Source organism: Lolium perenne, chromosome 2 (assembly GCF_019359855.2).
Source record: "Lolium perenne isolate Kyuss_39 chromosome 2, Kyuss_2.0, whole genome shotgun sequence".
Taxonomy (NCBI): domain Eukaryota; kingdom Viridiplantae; phylum Streptophyta; class Magnoliopsida; order Poales; family Poaceae; genus Lolium; species Lolium perenne.
The window spans coordinates 154,399,086-154,414,988 of record NC_067245.2 but is presented as its reverse complement, the minus strand read 5'-3'; positions in this window follow the sequence as shown (position 1 = coordinate 154,414,988).

The window sequence follows — 15,903 nt, the reverse complement described above, 5'->3', positions numbered from 1 at the left end:
AAGCACTTCAGGTAGACGGCCAGTTCAGAACCTGAAAGATATGATTATGTAGATTACAGGGGGTAATTAACAGGGAAAATAGCTCGGTCATTCGAGCTAATCAAGCATGGCGTTGCTACTTCATTTCTACATGGGTAGGCTTCATAATCAAAACGGAATGAAGCCTTCATTACATTTCCACCTTCAGCTATCCCCTTTCTCGCTTTGGTGCTATCGCTCGATGTCTTCTCCACACGAACACTGCAAGGTATGATTGACCCGTGAGCTAGAAATCTGGAGAGAAAGTAAACCCATGTCAGATTTTACTGCAAGAAATAGGAAGAATTGCAGGATAGGCTTTCCGATGACACCAATGGACAGGAAGAGTGGATCCACAAGCAGATGAAACTGCACAGCATGATCTGATCATCAGTGTAATTGACATGCAATTAAGCACTGCTGTCAGACTGGGCACTCATCAGATCATGCTGGCAGCTTCAGCCCCTAGAAGATGCACCAAAGCTATAGAACACCTCCAGAGTAGGAGAGAGAGAAAATGAGAGCTTGAGAGAGATAAGAGGTTGGGTGGGGGAAGAAGGGTGAGGAGGGGCTTATATAGAAGTGGCTGCAAGTCATTTGATTGGTTAGCTCTCTAGCTAGATTGATGTGACAACTAACTAATGTGGTGGTCCCTGTTGCTATACATTTGTTGTCACTGTCAAACACCCTAACCACACCACCTTTCAGTTAGGGCTTCTGAAATATATTTGCTGTAGATGTCGTGCATACGAAGATAGTTGGTGGCCATCCTAATAATTAGCTCGATGCATATGTTCCGGTACGCATCTAAGATCATATTTAAAACAACTTTGAGTCCCGCTGCTACACCATTTTCTTTTTCTTTCTAGAATACACTGCTACAGCATATGTGTATTTCCTTCAGTTTTGCTTTCCTCTTGTAATCTTGTATCTGTCAAGTGAACTGCCTACTGCATAAAACTCGATAAGGCGCGAGAGCCAGCATGCATGCAACAGGGTCATGAGTTCGAGATCCAGGCATACAGAAACGATATAAATAGAACATTCACGATCCACACAATTCCACATCATAGCGTTGGAAGAGCACATGGTGTTGAATTATGTCTTGCCCACACCTTGCTCCAATTGTCTAGCTTTGTCGCGTGAGCTGTATGGTGCTTCAAACTCAGCAGCGGGTCATATTATAGGCCATAGCTTATTGAACAAAGTTCACTGAGTTTGCAGTTTCAAAAATTCAGACTTATGACATACGGGACCTTGACCCTGATGCTAGTCTCATTCAAATCTGATTACTCTGCAGTTGTATGTTATCTTTTTGGTTTTTCGTTCCGACGTCATAGATTTATACACCGATATATAGGGTTAACTAACCATTTTTAGGGGTTCGGTACACCCCCTCCTCCCAAACTCACCCAAACTCAAACACAACAACATATGAGATCGTTAGATACATCTTCACAATTAAGGGCATCGTGGTCTTTACATCCAATCGCATATGCACCAATCCGTACATGTAGGACCTATGTATGTACGAAACTTGTATGGTGGTGGTGGATGGCGAAACACTCGACGGTGGCTTATGATTTCACTGTTGGACAGTCCGGCCATTGTCCAAGAGGGTCACTCTGGACCCGGTTATACTGGCTGGACTGGATGGGATCGAAAGAAACAAAAGAAACAGAGACTTTGGCCGGTATGACCGGTCGAGGGCCCGGTCATACCGGGCCAATTCTCTGGAAATAGGATGTGCACGTGAAGAGGGTTGGCCGGTCTGACTGGCCTGGGCCCCGGTTAGACCGGCCCAAGTTGCTGTTTTTCAGCTCCTTTCTTGATTTCTTTTGGCACACTCTAAGCAAAAATTCGAACCACTTTTGGGTAAAAACCGAGCAAACTTCGAGAATCTCAGGGAGAGTAAACAAAGGAGATATGAGCCTCTTTTGGATAGACGAAAAGGAGAGAACCAAAATGTGACATGTGGTAGCAAAGATATGGTGGAGGAAGATGGCAAACGAAAGGCAAAATATTGTGGAGAGCAAGATGTGGCAAAATGAGATAAATGATTTGAGCCAAGTAGTCAAATAAAAACTTTGATTCCTCCTAATAGTGTGGGGTGCTATACTTAATAAAGACCGAAACTAGGAGACTACATTGTCACGCTTTTTTCGAGCTCCGTCTTCGAGCGCTCTTTCGAACTCCATCTTGAGCTCTTCCTCTCTCTTTTCGCATCGTGACCCGACACCATAAGAGGGAGAGAGAATTAACCGCATTCCGCTAGACCTTGATAATAGTGCTTATGCGTAGCCACATTCAAGTCGGAACACCTCAGTTGATTGCATGCCCTAGGTCTTTGTCACCAATAGCTCAACTCGTGAGACTTGGAGGACCGTGACACCGACTTCGAGCCAAAGCTTCTCTTGACATCAACTATCTTGAATCCAACATATGGTCTTCAAACAAACCTATGGAGTATTTCTTCAAACAAAAACTCAGTGAAAATATTTACCCATAGGAATTATCATCAATTACCAAAAACAAACATAGGTAAAGTACCCTTACAGTAGGCGAGTTGCAGAGATAATGATACGTCTCCAACGTATCGATAATTTCTAATGTTCCATGCTTGTTTTATGATGATACTCATATGTTTTATACATACTTTATGTCATATTTATGCATTTTCCGGCACTAACCTATTAACGAGATGTCGAAGAGCCAGTTGTTGTTTTCTGCTGTTTTTGGTTTCAGAAATCCTAGTAAGAAAATATTCTCGGAATTGGACGAAATCAACGCCCAGGATCTTATTTCTTCACGAAGCTTCCAGAAGTCCGAAAGGGAAACGAAGTGGGGCGACGAGGCGACGCCACAGCAGGGCGGCGCGGCCCAGGCCCTGGTCGCGCGGCCCTAGCGTGTGGGCCCCTCGCGTCGCCCCTAAACCTACTCTTCCGCCTATAAGAAGCCTTCGTCGATAATAACTCCAGTACCGAGAGCCACGATACGGAAAACCTTCCAGAGACGCCGCCGCCGCCAATCCCATCTCGGGGGATTCAGGAGATCACCTCCGGCACCCTGCCGAAGAGGGGAATCATCTCCCGGAGGACTCTTCACCGCCATGGTCGCCTCCGGAGTGATGTGTGAGTAGTTCACCCCTGGACTATGGGTCCATAGCAGTAGCTAGATGGTTGTCTTCTCCTAATTGTGCTATCATTGTTCGATCTTGTGAGCTGCCTAACATGATCAAGATCATCTATTTGTAATGCTACATGTTGCGTTTGTTGGGATCCGATGAATATGGAATACTATGTTATGTTGATTATCAATCTATCATCTATGTGTTGTTTATAATCTTGCATGCTCTCCGTTATTAGTAGAGGCTCTGGCCAAGTCGTTACTTGTAACTCCAAGAGGGAGTATTTATGCTCGATAGTGGGTTCATGCCTCCATTAAATGGGGACGATGTGAGAAAGTTCTAAGGTTGTGGATGTGTTGTTGCCACTAGGGATAAAACATCAATGCTTTGTCTAAGGATATTTGTGTTGATTACATTACGCACCATACTTAATGCAATTGTCTATTGTTTGCAACTTAATACTGGAGGGGGTTCGGATGATAACCTGAAGGTGGACTTTTTAGGCATAGATGCATGCTGGATAGCGGTCTATGTACTTTATCGTAATGCCCAATTAAATCTCACACTACTCATCATAATATGTATGTGCATTGTCATGCCATCTTTATTTGTCAATTGCCCAACTGTAATTTGTTCACCCAACATGCTATTTCTTATTGGAGAGACACCACTAGTGAACTGTGGACCCCGGTCCATTCTTTTACATCGAATACAATCTACTGCAATTCTCGTTCTACTGTTCTCTGCAAACAATCATCATCCACACTATACATCTAATCCTTTGTTACAGCAAGCCGGTGAGATTGACAACCTCACTTTTTTGTTGGGGCAAAGTACTTTGGTTGTGTTGTGCAGGTTCCACGTTGGCGCCGGAATCCCTGGTGTTGCGCCGCACTACACTCCGCCGCCATCAACCTTCAACGTGCTTCTTGGCTCCTACTGGTTCGATAAACCTTGGTTTCTTACTGAGGGAAAACTTGCCGCTGTACGCATCACACCTTCCTCTTGGGGTTCCCAACGGACGAGTGTTGTACGCGTATCAAGCACATTTTTCTGGCGCCGTTGCCGGGGAGATCAAGACACGCTGCAAGGGGAGTCTCCACCTCCAATTTCTTTACTTTGTTTTTTGTCTTGCTTATTTTATTTACTACTTTGTTTGCTGCATTATATCAAAACACAAAAAAATTAGTTGCTAGCTTTACTTTATTTACTATCTTGTTTGCGTTCTCCATATTAAAAACACAAAAAAATTAGTTACTTGCATTTACTTTATCTAGTTTGCTTTATTTACTATTTCTAAAATGGGTACTCCTGAAAATACTAAATTGAGTGACTTCACAAACACAAATAATAATGATTTCTTATGCACACCTATTGCTCCACCTGCTACTACAGCAGAATTCTTTGAAATTAAACCTGCTTTACTGAATCTTCTTATGAGAGAGCAATTTTCTGGTGTTAGTTCTGATGATGCTGCTGCCCATCTTAATAAATTTGTTGAATTATGTGAAATGCAAAAGTATAAGGATGTAGATGGTGACATTATAAAATTAAAATTGTTTCCTTTCTCATTAAGAGGAAGAGCTAAAGATTGGTTGCTATCTTTGCCTAAGAATAGTATTGATTCATGGACTAAATGTAAGGATGCTTTCATTGGTAGATATTATCCTCCTGCTAAAATTATATCTTTGAGAAGTAGCATAATGAATTTTAAGCAATTGGATAATGAGCATGTTCCTCAAGCATGGGAAAGAATGAAATCTTTGGTTAAAAATTTCCCAACCCATGGACTGACTACTTGGATGATCATCCAAACCTTTTATGCAGGACTGAATTTTTCTTCGCGAAACCTATTGGATTCAGCTGCTGGAGGTACCTTTATGTCCATCACTCTAGGCGCCGCAACAAAGCTTCTTGATAATATGATTATTAATTACTCTGAATGGCACACGGAAAGAGCTCCACAAGGTAAGAAGACCTTTTCTTCGAACTGTTGGTGCTATTATTGATATGAAGGAAGGTAATATTAAATATCAATTTCCTCTCAAGAAAGGTATGGAACACTTCCCTAGAAAGAGAATGAAGTTACCTTTTGATTCTATCATTAGAACAAATTATGATGTTGACGCTTCATCTCTTGATGTTACTTGATTCGCACTTTCTGCGCCTAGCTGAAAGCCGTTAAAGAAAAGCGCTTATGGGAGACAACCCATGATTTTACTACAGTACTTTTGTTTTATATTTGAGTCTTGAAAGTTGTTACCACTGTAGCAACCTCTCCTTATCTTTATTTTATTGCATTGTTGTGCCAAGTAAAGTCTTTGATAGTAAGGTTCATACTAGATTTGGATTACTGCGCAGAAACAGATTTCTTGCTGTCACGAATTTGAGCAGTATTCTCTGTAGGTAACTCAGAAAAATCTTCCAATTTACGTGAGTAATCCTCAGATATGTACGCAACTTTCATTAAATTTGAGCATTTTCATTTGAGCAAGTCTGGTGCACCTAAAAAATTCGTCTTTACGGACTGTTCTGTTTTGACAGATTCTGCCTTTTATTTCGCATTGCCTGTTTTGCTATGTTTGATGGATTTCTTTATTCCATTAACTTTCAGTAGCTTTGGGCAATGTCCAGAAGTGTTAAGAATGATTATGTCACCTCTGAACATATGAATTTTGATTATGCACTAACCCTCTAATGAGTTGTTTTGAGTTTGGTGTGGAGGAAGTTTTCAAGGATCAAGAGAGGAGGATGATACAATATGATCAAGGAGAGTGAAAGCTCTAAGCTTGGGGATGCCCCCGTGGTTCATCCCTGCATATTTCAAGAAGACTCAAGCATCTAAGCTTGGGGATGCCCAAGGCATCCCCTTCTTCATCGACAACATTATCAGGTTCCTATAGTGAAACTATATTTTTATTCCATCACATCTTATGCGCTTTACTTGGAGCGTCTGTATGTTTTTATTTTTGTTTTGTTTGAATAAAGTTGGATCCTAGCATTCATTGTGTGGGAGAGAGACACGCTCCGCTATTGCATATGGACAAATATGTCCTTAGCTTTACTCATAATATTCATGGCGAAGGTTGAACTGCTTCGTTAATTGTTATATGGTTGGAAACGGGAAATGCTACATGTAGTAATTGGTATAATGTCTTGAATAATGTGATACTTGGCAATTATTGTGCTCATGATTAAGCTCTTGCATCATATACTTTGCACCTATTAGTGAAGAAATACATAGAGCTTGCTAAAATTTGGTTTGCATGATTGGTCTCTCTAAGGTCTAGATATTTTCTAGTAAGGGTTTGAACAACAAGGAAGACAGTGTAGAGTTTTATAATACTTGCAATATGTTCTTATGTGAGTTTTGCTGTACCGGTTCATACTTGTGTTTGCTTCAAACAACCTTGCTAACCTAAGCCTTGTATTGAGAGGGATTACTTCTCGTGCATCCAAATCCTTGAGCCAAACACTATGCCATTTGTGTCCACCATACCTACCTACATGGTATTTCTCCGCCATTCCAAAGTAAATTGCTTGAGTGCTACCTTTAAAATTCCATTCTTTGTCTTTGCAATATATAGCTCATGGGACAAATAGCTTAAAAACTATTGTGGTATTGAATATGTACTTATGTATCTTATTTCTTATTAAGTTGCTTGTTGAGCGATAACCATGTTCCTGTAGACGCCATCAACTATCTTTGTTGTATATCATGTGAGTTGCTATGCATGTTCGTCTTGTCTGAAGTAAGGGTGATTTATCATGATCAATGGTTTGAGTATGCATATTGTTAGAGAAGAACATTGGGCCGCTAACTAAAGCCATGATCCATGGTGGAAGTTTCAGTTTTGGACAACAATCCTCAATCTCTTATGAGAATATTATTTGTTGTTGAATGCTTATGCATTAAAGAGGAGTCCATTATCTGTTGTCTATGTTGTCCCGGTATGGATGTCTAAGTTGAGAATAATCAAAAGCGAGAAATCCAATGCGAGCTTTCTCCTTAGACCTTTGTACATGCGGCATAGAGGTACCCCTTTGCGACACTTGGTTAAAACATATGCTATGCAATGATAATCCATGTAAATCCGAGCTAATTAGGACAAGGTGCGGGCACTATTGGTATACTATGCATGAGGCTTGCAACTTGTAGGATATCTTATACATAATACATATGCTTTATTACTACCGTTGACAAAATTGTTTCTTGTTTTCAAAATAAAAGCTCTAGCACAAATATAGCAATCCATGCTTCCCTCTGCGAAGGGCTATTCTTTTACTTTTATGTTGAGTCAGTTCACCTATTTCCTTCCATCTTAGAAGCAAACACTTGTGTTAACTGTGCATTGATTCTTACATGTTTACCTATTGCACTTGTTATATTACTTTGCATTGACAACTATCCATGAGATATACATGTTACAAGTTGAAAGCAACCGCTGAAACTTAATCTTCCTTTGTGTTGCTTCAATGCCTTTACTTTGAATTTACTGCTTTATGAGTTAACTCTTATGCAAGACTTATTGATGCTTGTCTTGAAAGTACTATTCATGAAAAGTCTTTGCTATATGATTCAATTGTTTACTCATTGTATTTACCATTGCTTCGAATCGCTGCATTCATCTCATGTGCTTACAATAGTATTGATCAAGATTATGATAGCATGTCACTTCAGAAATTATCTTTGTTATCGTTTACCTACTCGGGGACGAGTAGAAACTAAGCTTGGGGATGCTGATACGTCTCCAACGTATCGATAATTTCTTATGTTCCATGCTTGTTTTATGATGATACTCACTGATACGTCTCCGACGTATCGATAATTTCTTATGTTCCATGCCACATTATTGATGATATCTACATGTTTTATGCACACTTTATGTCATAATTATGCGTTTTCCGGAACTAACCTATTGACGAGATGTCGAAGGGCCAGTTCCTGTTTTCTGCTGTTTTTGGTTTCAGAAATCCTAGTAAGGAAATATTCTCGGAATCGGACGAAATCAACGCCCAGCATCTTAGAATCCCCGGAAGCATCCAGAACACCCGAGAGCCGCCAGAGGGGGGCCACAGGGGCCCCAGATGACAGGGTGGCGCGGCCAGGGCCTGGGCCGCGCCCCCCTATTGTATCATCGCCTCTTCGCCCCTCCGACTCCGCCTCTTCGCCTATATAAAGGTCCCTGACCTAAATCTTCGATACGAAAAAGCCACGGTACGAGAAACTATCCAGAGCCGCCGCCATCGCGAAGCCAAGATCTGGGGGATAGGAGTCTCTGTTCCGGCACACCGCCGGGACGGGGAAGTGCCCCCGGAAGGCTTCTCCATCGACACCACCGCCATCTTCATCACCGCTGATGTCTCCCATGAGGAGGGAGTAGTTCTCCATCGAGGCTCGGGGCTGTACCGGTAGCTATGTGGTTAATCTCTCTCCTATGTACTTCAATACAATGATCTCATGAGCTGCCTTACATGATTGAGATTCATATGAGTTTTGTATCACAATTCATCTATGTGCTACTCTAGTGATGTTATTAAAGTACTCTATTCCTCCTGCATGGTGTAAAGGTGGCAGTGTGTGCATCATGTAGTACTTGGCGTAGTTTATGATTGTGATCTCTTGTAGATTATGAAGTTAACTATTACTATGATGGTATTGATGTGATCTATTTGGTTATGTTGATCTATCTTGCACTCTAAGGTTATTTAAATATGAACATTGAATATTGTGGAGCTTGTTAACTCCGGCATTGAGGGTTCGTGTAATCCTACACAATTAGTGGTGTTCATCATCCAACAAGAGAGTGTAGAGTCTAGCATCTATCTATTTATTTATGTGATCAATGTTGAGAGTGTCCACTAGTGAAAGTATAATCCCTAGGCCTTGTTCCTAAATACTGCTATCGCTGCTTGTTTACTGTTCTACTGCATCTGTACTGTCCGCAATATTACCACCATCATCCACACGCCAGTCCTGGATAGCAAAGCACTTTTCTGGTGCTGTTGCTACTGCTCATATTTATTTATACCACCGGTATTTCACTATCTCTTCGTCGAACTAGTGCACCTATTAGGTGTGTTGGGGACACAAGAGACTTCTTGCTTTGTGGTTGTAGGGTTGCTTGAGAGGGATATCTTTGACCTCTTCCTCCCTGAGATCGATAAACCTTGGGTGATCCACTTAAGGGAAACTTGCTGCTGTTCTACAAACCTCTGCTCTTGGAGGCCCAACACTGTCTACAAGAATAGAAGCTCCCGTAGACATCACTCACATGTTTTATACATACTTTATGTCATATTTATGCATTTTTCGGCACTAACCTATTAACGAGATGCCGAAGAGCCAGTTGTTGTTTTCTGCTGTTTTTGGTTTCAGAAATCCTAGTAAGGAAATATTCTCGGAATTGGATGAAATCAACGCCCAGGATCTTATTTTTCCACGAAGCTTCCAGAAGTCCGAAAGGGAAACGAAGTGGGGCGATGAGGCGACGCCACAACAGGGCGGCGCGGCCCAGGCCCTGGCCACGCGGCCCTAGTGTGTGGGCCCCTCGCGTCGCCCCTAAACCTACTCTTCCGCATATAAGAAGCCTTCGTCGATAATAACTCCAGTACCAAGAGCCACGATACGAAAAACCTTCCAGAGACGCCGCCGCCGCCAATCCCATCTCGGGGGATTCAGGAGATCACCTCCTGCACCCTGCCGGAGAGGGTAATCATCTCCCGGAGGACTCTTCACCACCATGGTCGCCTCCGGAGTGATGTGTGAGTAGTTCACCCTGATACGTCTCCAACGTATCGATAATTTCTTATGTTCCATGCTTGTTTTATGATGATACACACATGTTTTATACATACTTTATGTCATATTTATGCATTTTCCGGCACTAACCTATTAACGAGATGCCGAAGAGCCAGTTGCTGTTTTCTTGCTGTTTTTTGTTTCAGAAATCCTAGTAAGGAAATATTCTCGGAATTGGACGAAATCAACGCCCAGGATCTTATTTTTCCACGAAGCTTCCAGAAGTCTGAAAGGGAAACGAAGTGGGGCGACGAGGCGGCCACACAGCAGGGCGGCGCGGCCCTAGCGTGTGGGCCCCTCGTGGCGCCCCCTGACCTACCCTTCCGCCTACATAAGTCTTCGTCGATAATAACTCCAGTACCGAGAGCCACGATACGGAAAACCTTCCAGAGACGCCGCCGCCGCCAATCCCATCTCGGGGGATTTAGGAGATCGCCTCCGGCACCCTGCCGGAGAGGGGAATCATCTCCCGGAGGACTCTTCACCGCCATGGTCGCCTCCGGAGTGATGTGTGAGTAGTTCACCCCTGTACTATGGGTCCATAGCAGTAGCTAGATGGTCGTATTCTCCTAATTGTGCTACCATTGTCGGATCTTGTGAGCTGCCTAACATGATCAAGATCATCTATATGTAATGCTGCATGTTGAGTTTGTTGGGATCCGATGAATAATGAATGCTATGTTATGTTGATTATCAATCTATCATCTATGTGTTGTTTATGATCTTGCATGCTCTCTGTTGCTAGTAGAGGCTCTGGCCAAGTCGTTACTTGTAACTCCAAGAGGGAGTATTTATGCTCGATAGTGGGTTCATGCCTCCATTAAATGCAGGACGATGTGAGAAAGTTCTAAGGTTGTGGATGTGCTGTTGCCACTAGGGATAAAACATCAATGCTATGTCTAAGGATGTATTTGTTGATTACATTACGCACCATACTTAATGCAATTGTCTGTTGTTTGCAACTTAATACTGGAGGGGGTTCGGATGATAACCTGAAGGTGGACTTTTTAGGCATAGATGCATGCTGGATAGCGGTCTATGTACTTTGTCGTAATGCCCAATTAAATCTCACAATACTCATCATAACATGTATGTGCATGGTCATGCCCTCTTTATTTGTCAATTGCCCAACTGTAATTTGTTCACCCAACATGCTATTTATCTTATGGGAGAGACACCACTAGTGAACTGTGGACCCCGGTCCATTCTTTACATCGAATACAATCTACTGCAATACTCGCTCTACTGTTTTCTGCAAACATCATCATCCACACTATACATTTAATCCTTTGTTACAGCAAGCCGGTGAGATTGACAACCTCACTGTCACGTTGGGGCAGAGTAATTTGGTTGTGTTGTGCAGGTTCCACGTTGGCGCCGGAATCCCTGGTGTTGCGCCGCACTACACTCCGCCGCCATCAACCTTCAACGTGCTTCTTGGCTCCTACTGGTTCGATAAACCTTGGTTTCTTACTGAGGGAAAACTTGCCGCTGTACGCATCACACCTTCCTCTTGGGGTTCCCAACGGACGCGTGTTGTACGCGTATCAAGCACTTTTTCTGGCGCCGTTGCCGGGAGATCAAGACACGCTGCAAGGGGAGTCTCCACCTCCAATCTCTTTATTTTGTTTTTGTCTTGCTTTATTTTATATACTACTTTGTTTGCTGCATTATATCAAAATACAAAAAAATTAGTTGCTAGCTTTACTTTATTTGCTATCTTTTTTGCCATATTAAAAAAACACAAAAAAATAGTTACTTGCATTTACCTTATTTACCTTTTGTTTATTTCATCATGTTTCCTCCTAAGTTTATTCTTAAAGATGTACCGGTAGGCCGAGGGTCTATCCTTGGGAAAGATAATATAGAAGATTTTTTCACTCATATTAGTACGGTTGAAGATTTTGAAGATAGACACTTGGTAGAACTTGCTCCTACTTATGAAATTGTTGTTGCTTCTTTAGTACACGCGTTAGAAGCTAGATTTGTTAATCTCAATCCCGTGATTCAACATATGTTTCTTACACTCAGTGATATGGAAGAAGGAGAAAAGAAAGATTTTGTATTAGAAACCCTTCTTAAAGAATTTGGTGGTGTAGCAAGAGAAACTAGAAAAGTCTTTGCTAAATATAATATGCTTGGCTCTTATACCAACTTTGCTAGTATCCTTGAAAAGATGAAAAAAGACAGACAAAAGTACACTAATCAAGTTAATTATGAGGGGGATATTAAAACATCAATACCTTGCAAGCTCCTAGGAATGTGCGAGGCACTAGAAAATAACTATGCTTGGCTTGTCCCTGAAAATTTGTTTGATGAGAATAGCAAGCCTAAGACTAATGAAAAAGGAGCCTCTGAAACTTACATAGATAAGATACAATGCATAGTTGAGAAAACTCCAAACCCCGCTGTTGATGCTTCATCTCTTGATAATACTTGATACACACTTTCTGCGCCTAGCTGAAAGGCGTTAAAGAAAATCGCTTATGGGAGACAACCCATGATTTTACTATAGCACTTTTGTTTTATATTTGAGTCTTGGAAGTTTTTACTACTGTAGAAACCTATCCTTATCTTAATTTTGTTGCATTATTGTGCCAAGTAAAGTCTTTGATAGTAAGGTTCATAGTAGATTTGGATTACTGCGCAGAAACAGATTTCTTGCTGTCACGAATTGGAGCAGTAGTCTCTGTAGCTAACTCAGAATAATCTGCCAATTTACGTGAGTGATCCACAGATATGTACGCAACTTTCATTAAATTTTAGCATTTTTATTTGAGCAAGTCTGGTGCACCTAAAAAATTCGTCTTTACGGACTGTTCTGTTTTGACAGATTCTGACTTTTATTTCGCATTGCCTGTTTTGCTATGCTTGATGGATTTCTTTATTCCATTAACTTTCAGTAGCTTTGTGCAATATCCAGAAGTGTTAATAATGATTATGTCACCTCTGAACATGTGAATTTTGATAATGCACTAACCCTCTAATGAGTTGTTTTGAGTTTGGTGTGGAGGAAGTTTTCAAGGATCAAGAGAGGAGGATGATACAATATGATCAAGGAGAGTGAGAGCTCTAAACTTGGGGATGCCCCCGTGGTTCATTCCTGCATATTTCAAGAAGACTCAAGCATCTAAGCTTGGGGATGCCCAAGGCATCCCCTTCTTCATCGACAACATTATCAGGTTCCTCTAGTGAAACTATATTTTTATTCCATCACATCTTATGTGCTTTACTTGGAGCGTCTGTATGTTTTTGTTTTTGTTTTGTTTGAATAAAGTTGGATCCTAGCATTCATTGTGTGGGAGAGAGACACGCTCCGCTATTGCATATGGACAAATATGTCCTTAGATTTACTCATAATGTTCATGGCAAAGGTTGAAACTGCTTCGTTAAATTGTTATATGGTTGGAAACGGGAAATGCTACATGTGGTAAATGGTAAAATATCTTGAATAATGTGATACTTGGCAATTTTTGTGCTCATGTTTAAGCTCTTGCATCATATACTTTGCACCTATTAATGAAGAAATACATAGAGCTTGCTAAAATTTGGTTTGCATGATTGGTCTCTCTAAGGTCTAGATATTTTCTAGTAAGGGTCAAACAACAAGGAAGACGGTGTAGAGTCTTATAATGCTTGCAATATGTCTTTTATGTGAGTTTTGCTGTACCGGTTCATACTTGTGTTTGTTTCAAATAGCCTTGCTAGCCTAAGCCTTGTACTGAGAGGGAATACTTCTCATGCATCCAAAATCCTTGAGCCAAACACTATGCCACTTGTGTCCACCATACCTACCTACTACATGGTATTTCTCCGCCATTCCAAAGTAAATTGCTTGAGTGCTATCTTTAGACAATTCAAAAGTTATTACCTCTTACTTGTGTCAATGTTTTATAGCTCATGAGGAAGTATGTGGTGTTTATCTTTCAATCTTGTTGGGCAACTTTCACCGATGGACTAGTGGCTTCATCCGCTTATCCAATAATTTTGCAAAAAGAGCTGGCAATGGGGTTCCCAGCCCAAATTAATTAACTTTCATAAATTTACAAATAGACACTCCTCCATGGTATGTGATTGTTGGACGGCACCCGGGGATTCGGTTAGCCATGGCTTGAGAAAGCAAAGGTGGGGAGGAGTGTCATCTAAATAAAACTAAAATAAAAGGGCACTCCTTCATGGTATGAGATTGTTGGCAGGCACCCGAGGATTCGGTTAGCCATGGTTTGTGAAAGCGAGGTTGGAAGGAGTGCCACCCAAAAATAAAAATTCATGGGAGCCGCTCTTTGAAAGTCTATCTGGCAAGGGGGTTAGAGTGCCCATTACCATTCATTGACAATAACAAACACCTCTCAAAACTTTACTTTATGCTCTCTTTATGTTTTCAAAATAAAAGCTCTAGCACAAATATAGCAATCCATGCTTCCCTCTACGAAGGGCCATTCTTCTACTTTTATGTTGAGTCAGTCTACCTATTTCCTTACATCTTAGAAGCAAACACTTGTGTTAACTGTGCATTGATTCCTACATACTTGCATATTGCACTTATTATATTACTTTATGTTGACAATATCCATGAGATATACATGTTACAAGTTGAAAGCAACCGCTGAAACTTGATCTTCCTTTGTGTTGCTTCAATGCCTTTACTACGAATTTATTGCTTTATGAGTTAACTCTTATGCAAGACTTATTGATGCTTGTCTCGAAAGTACTATTCATGAAAAGTCTTTGCTATATGATTCAATTGTTTACTCATTGTATTTACCATTGCTTCGAATAGCTGCATTCATTACATGTGCTTACAATAGTATTGATCAAGATTATGATGGCATGTCACTTCAGAAATTATCTTTGTTATCGTTTACCTACTCGGGACGAGTAGGAACTAAGCTTGGGGATGCTGATACGTCTCCAACGTATCGATAATTTCTTATGTTCCATGCTTGTTTTATGATGATACACACATGTTTTATTTTCTGCTGTTTTTGGTTTCAGAAATCCTAGTAAGGAAATATTCTCGGAATTGGACGAAATCAACGCCCAGGATCTTATTTTTCCACGAAGCTTCTAGAAGTCTGAAAGGGAAACGAAGTGGGGTGACGAGGCGGCCACACAGCAGGGCGGCGCGGCCAGGGCTTGGGCCGCGCGGCCCTAGCGTGTGGGCCCCTCGTGGCGCCCCCTGACCTACCCTTCCGCCTACATAAGTCTTCGTCGATAATAACTCCAGTACCGAGAGCCACGATACGGAAAACCTTCTAGAGACGCCGCCGCCAATCCCATCTCGGGGGATTCAGGAGATCGCCTCCGGCACCCTGCCGGAGAGGGGAATCATCTCCCGGAGGACCCTTCACCGCCATGGTCACCTCCGGAGTGATGTGTGAGTAGTTCACCCCTGGACTATGGGTCCATAGCAGTAGCTAGATGGTCGTCTTCTCCTAATTGTGCTATCATTGTCGGATCTTGTGAGCTGCCTAACATGATCAAGATCATCTATATGTAATGCTACATGTTGCGTTTGTTGGGATCCGATGAATAATGAATGTTATGTTATGTTGATTATCAATCTATCATCTATGTGTTGTTTATGATCTTGCATGCTCTCCGTTGCTAGTAGAGGCTCTGGCCAAGTCGTTACTTGAAACTCCAAGAGGGAGTATTTATGCTCGATAGTGGGTTCATGCCTCCATTAAATCTGGGACAATGACAGAAAATTCTAAGGTTGTGGATGTGCTGTTGCCACTAGGGATAAAACATCAATGCTATGTCTAAGGATGTATTTGTTGATTACATTACGCACCATACTTAATGCAATTGTCTGTTGTTTGCAACTTAATACTGGAGGGGGTTCGGATGATAACCTGAAGGTGGACTTTTTAGGCATAGATGCATGCTGGATAGCGGTCTATGTACTTTGTCGTAATGCCCAATTAAATCTCACAATACTCGTCATAACATG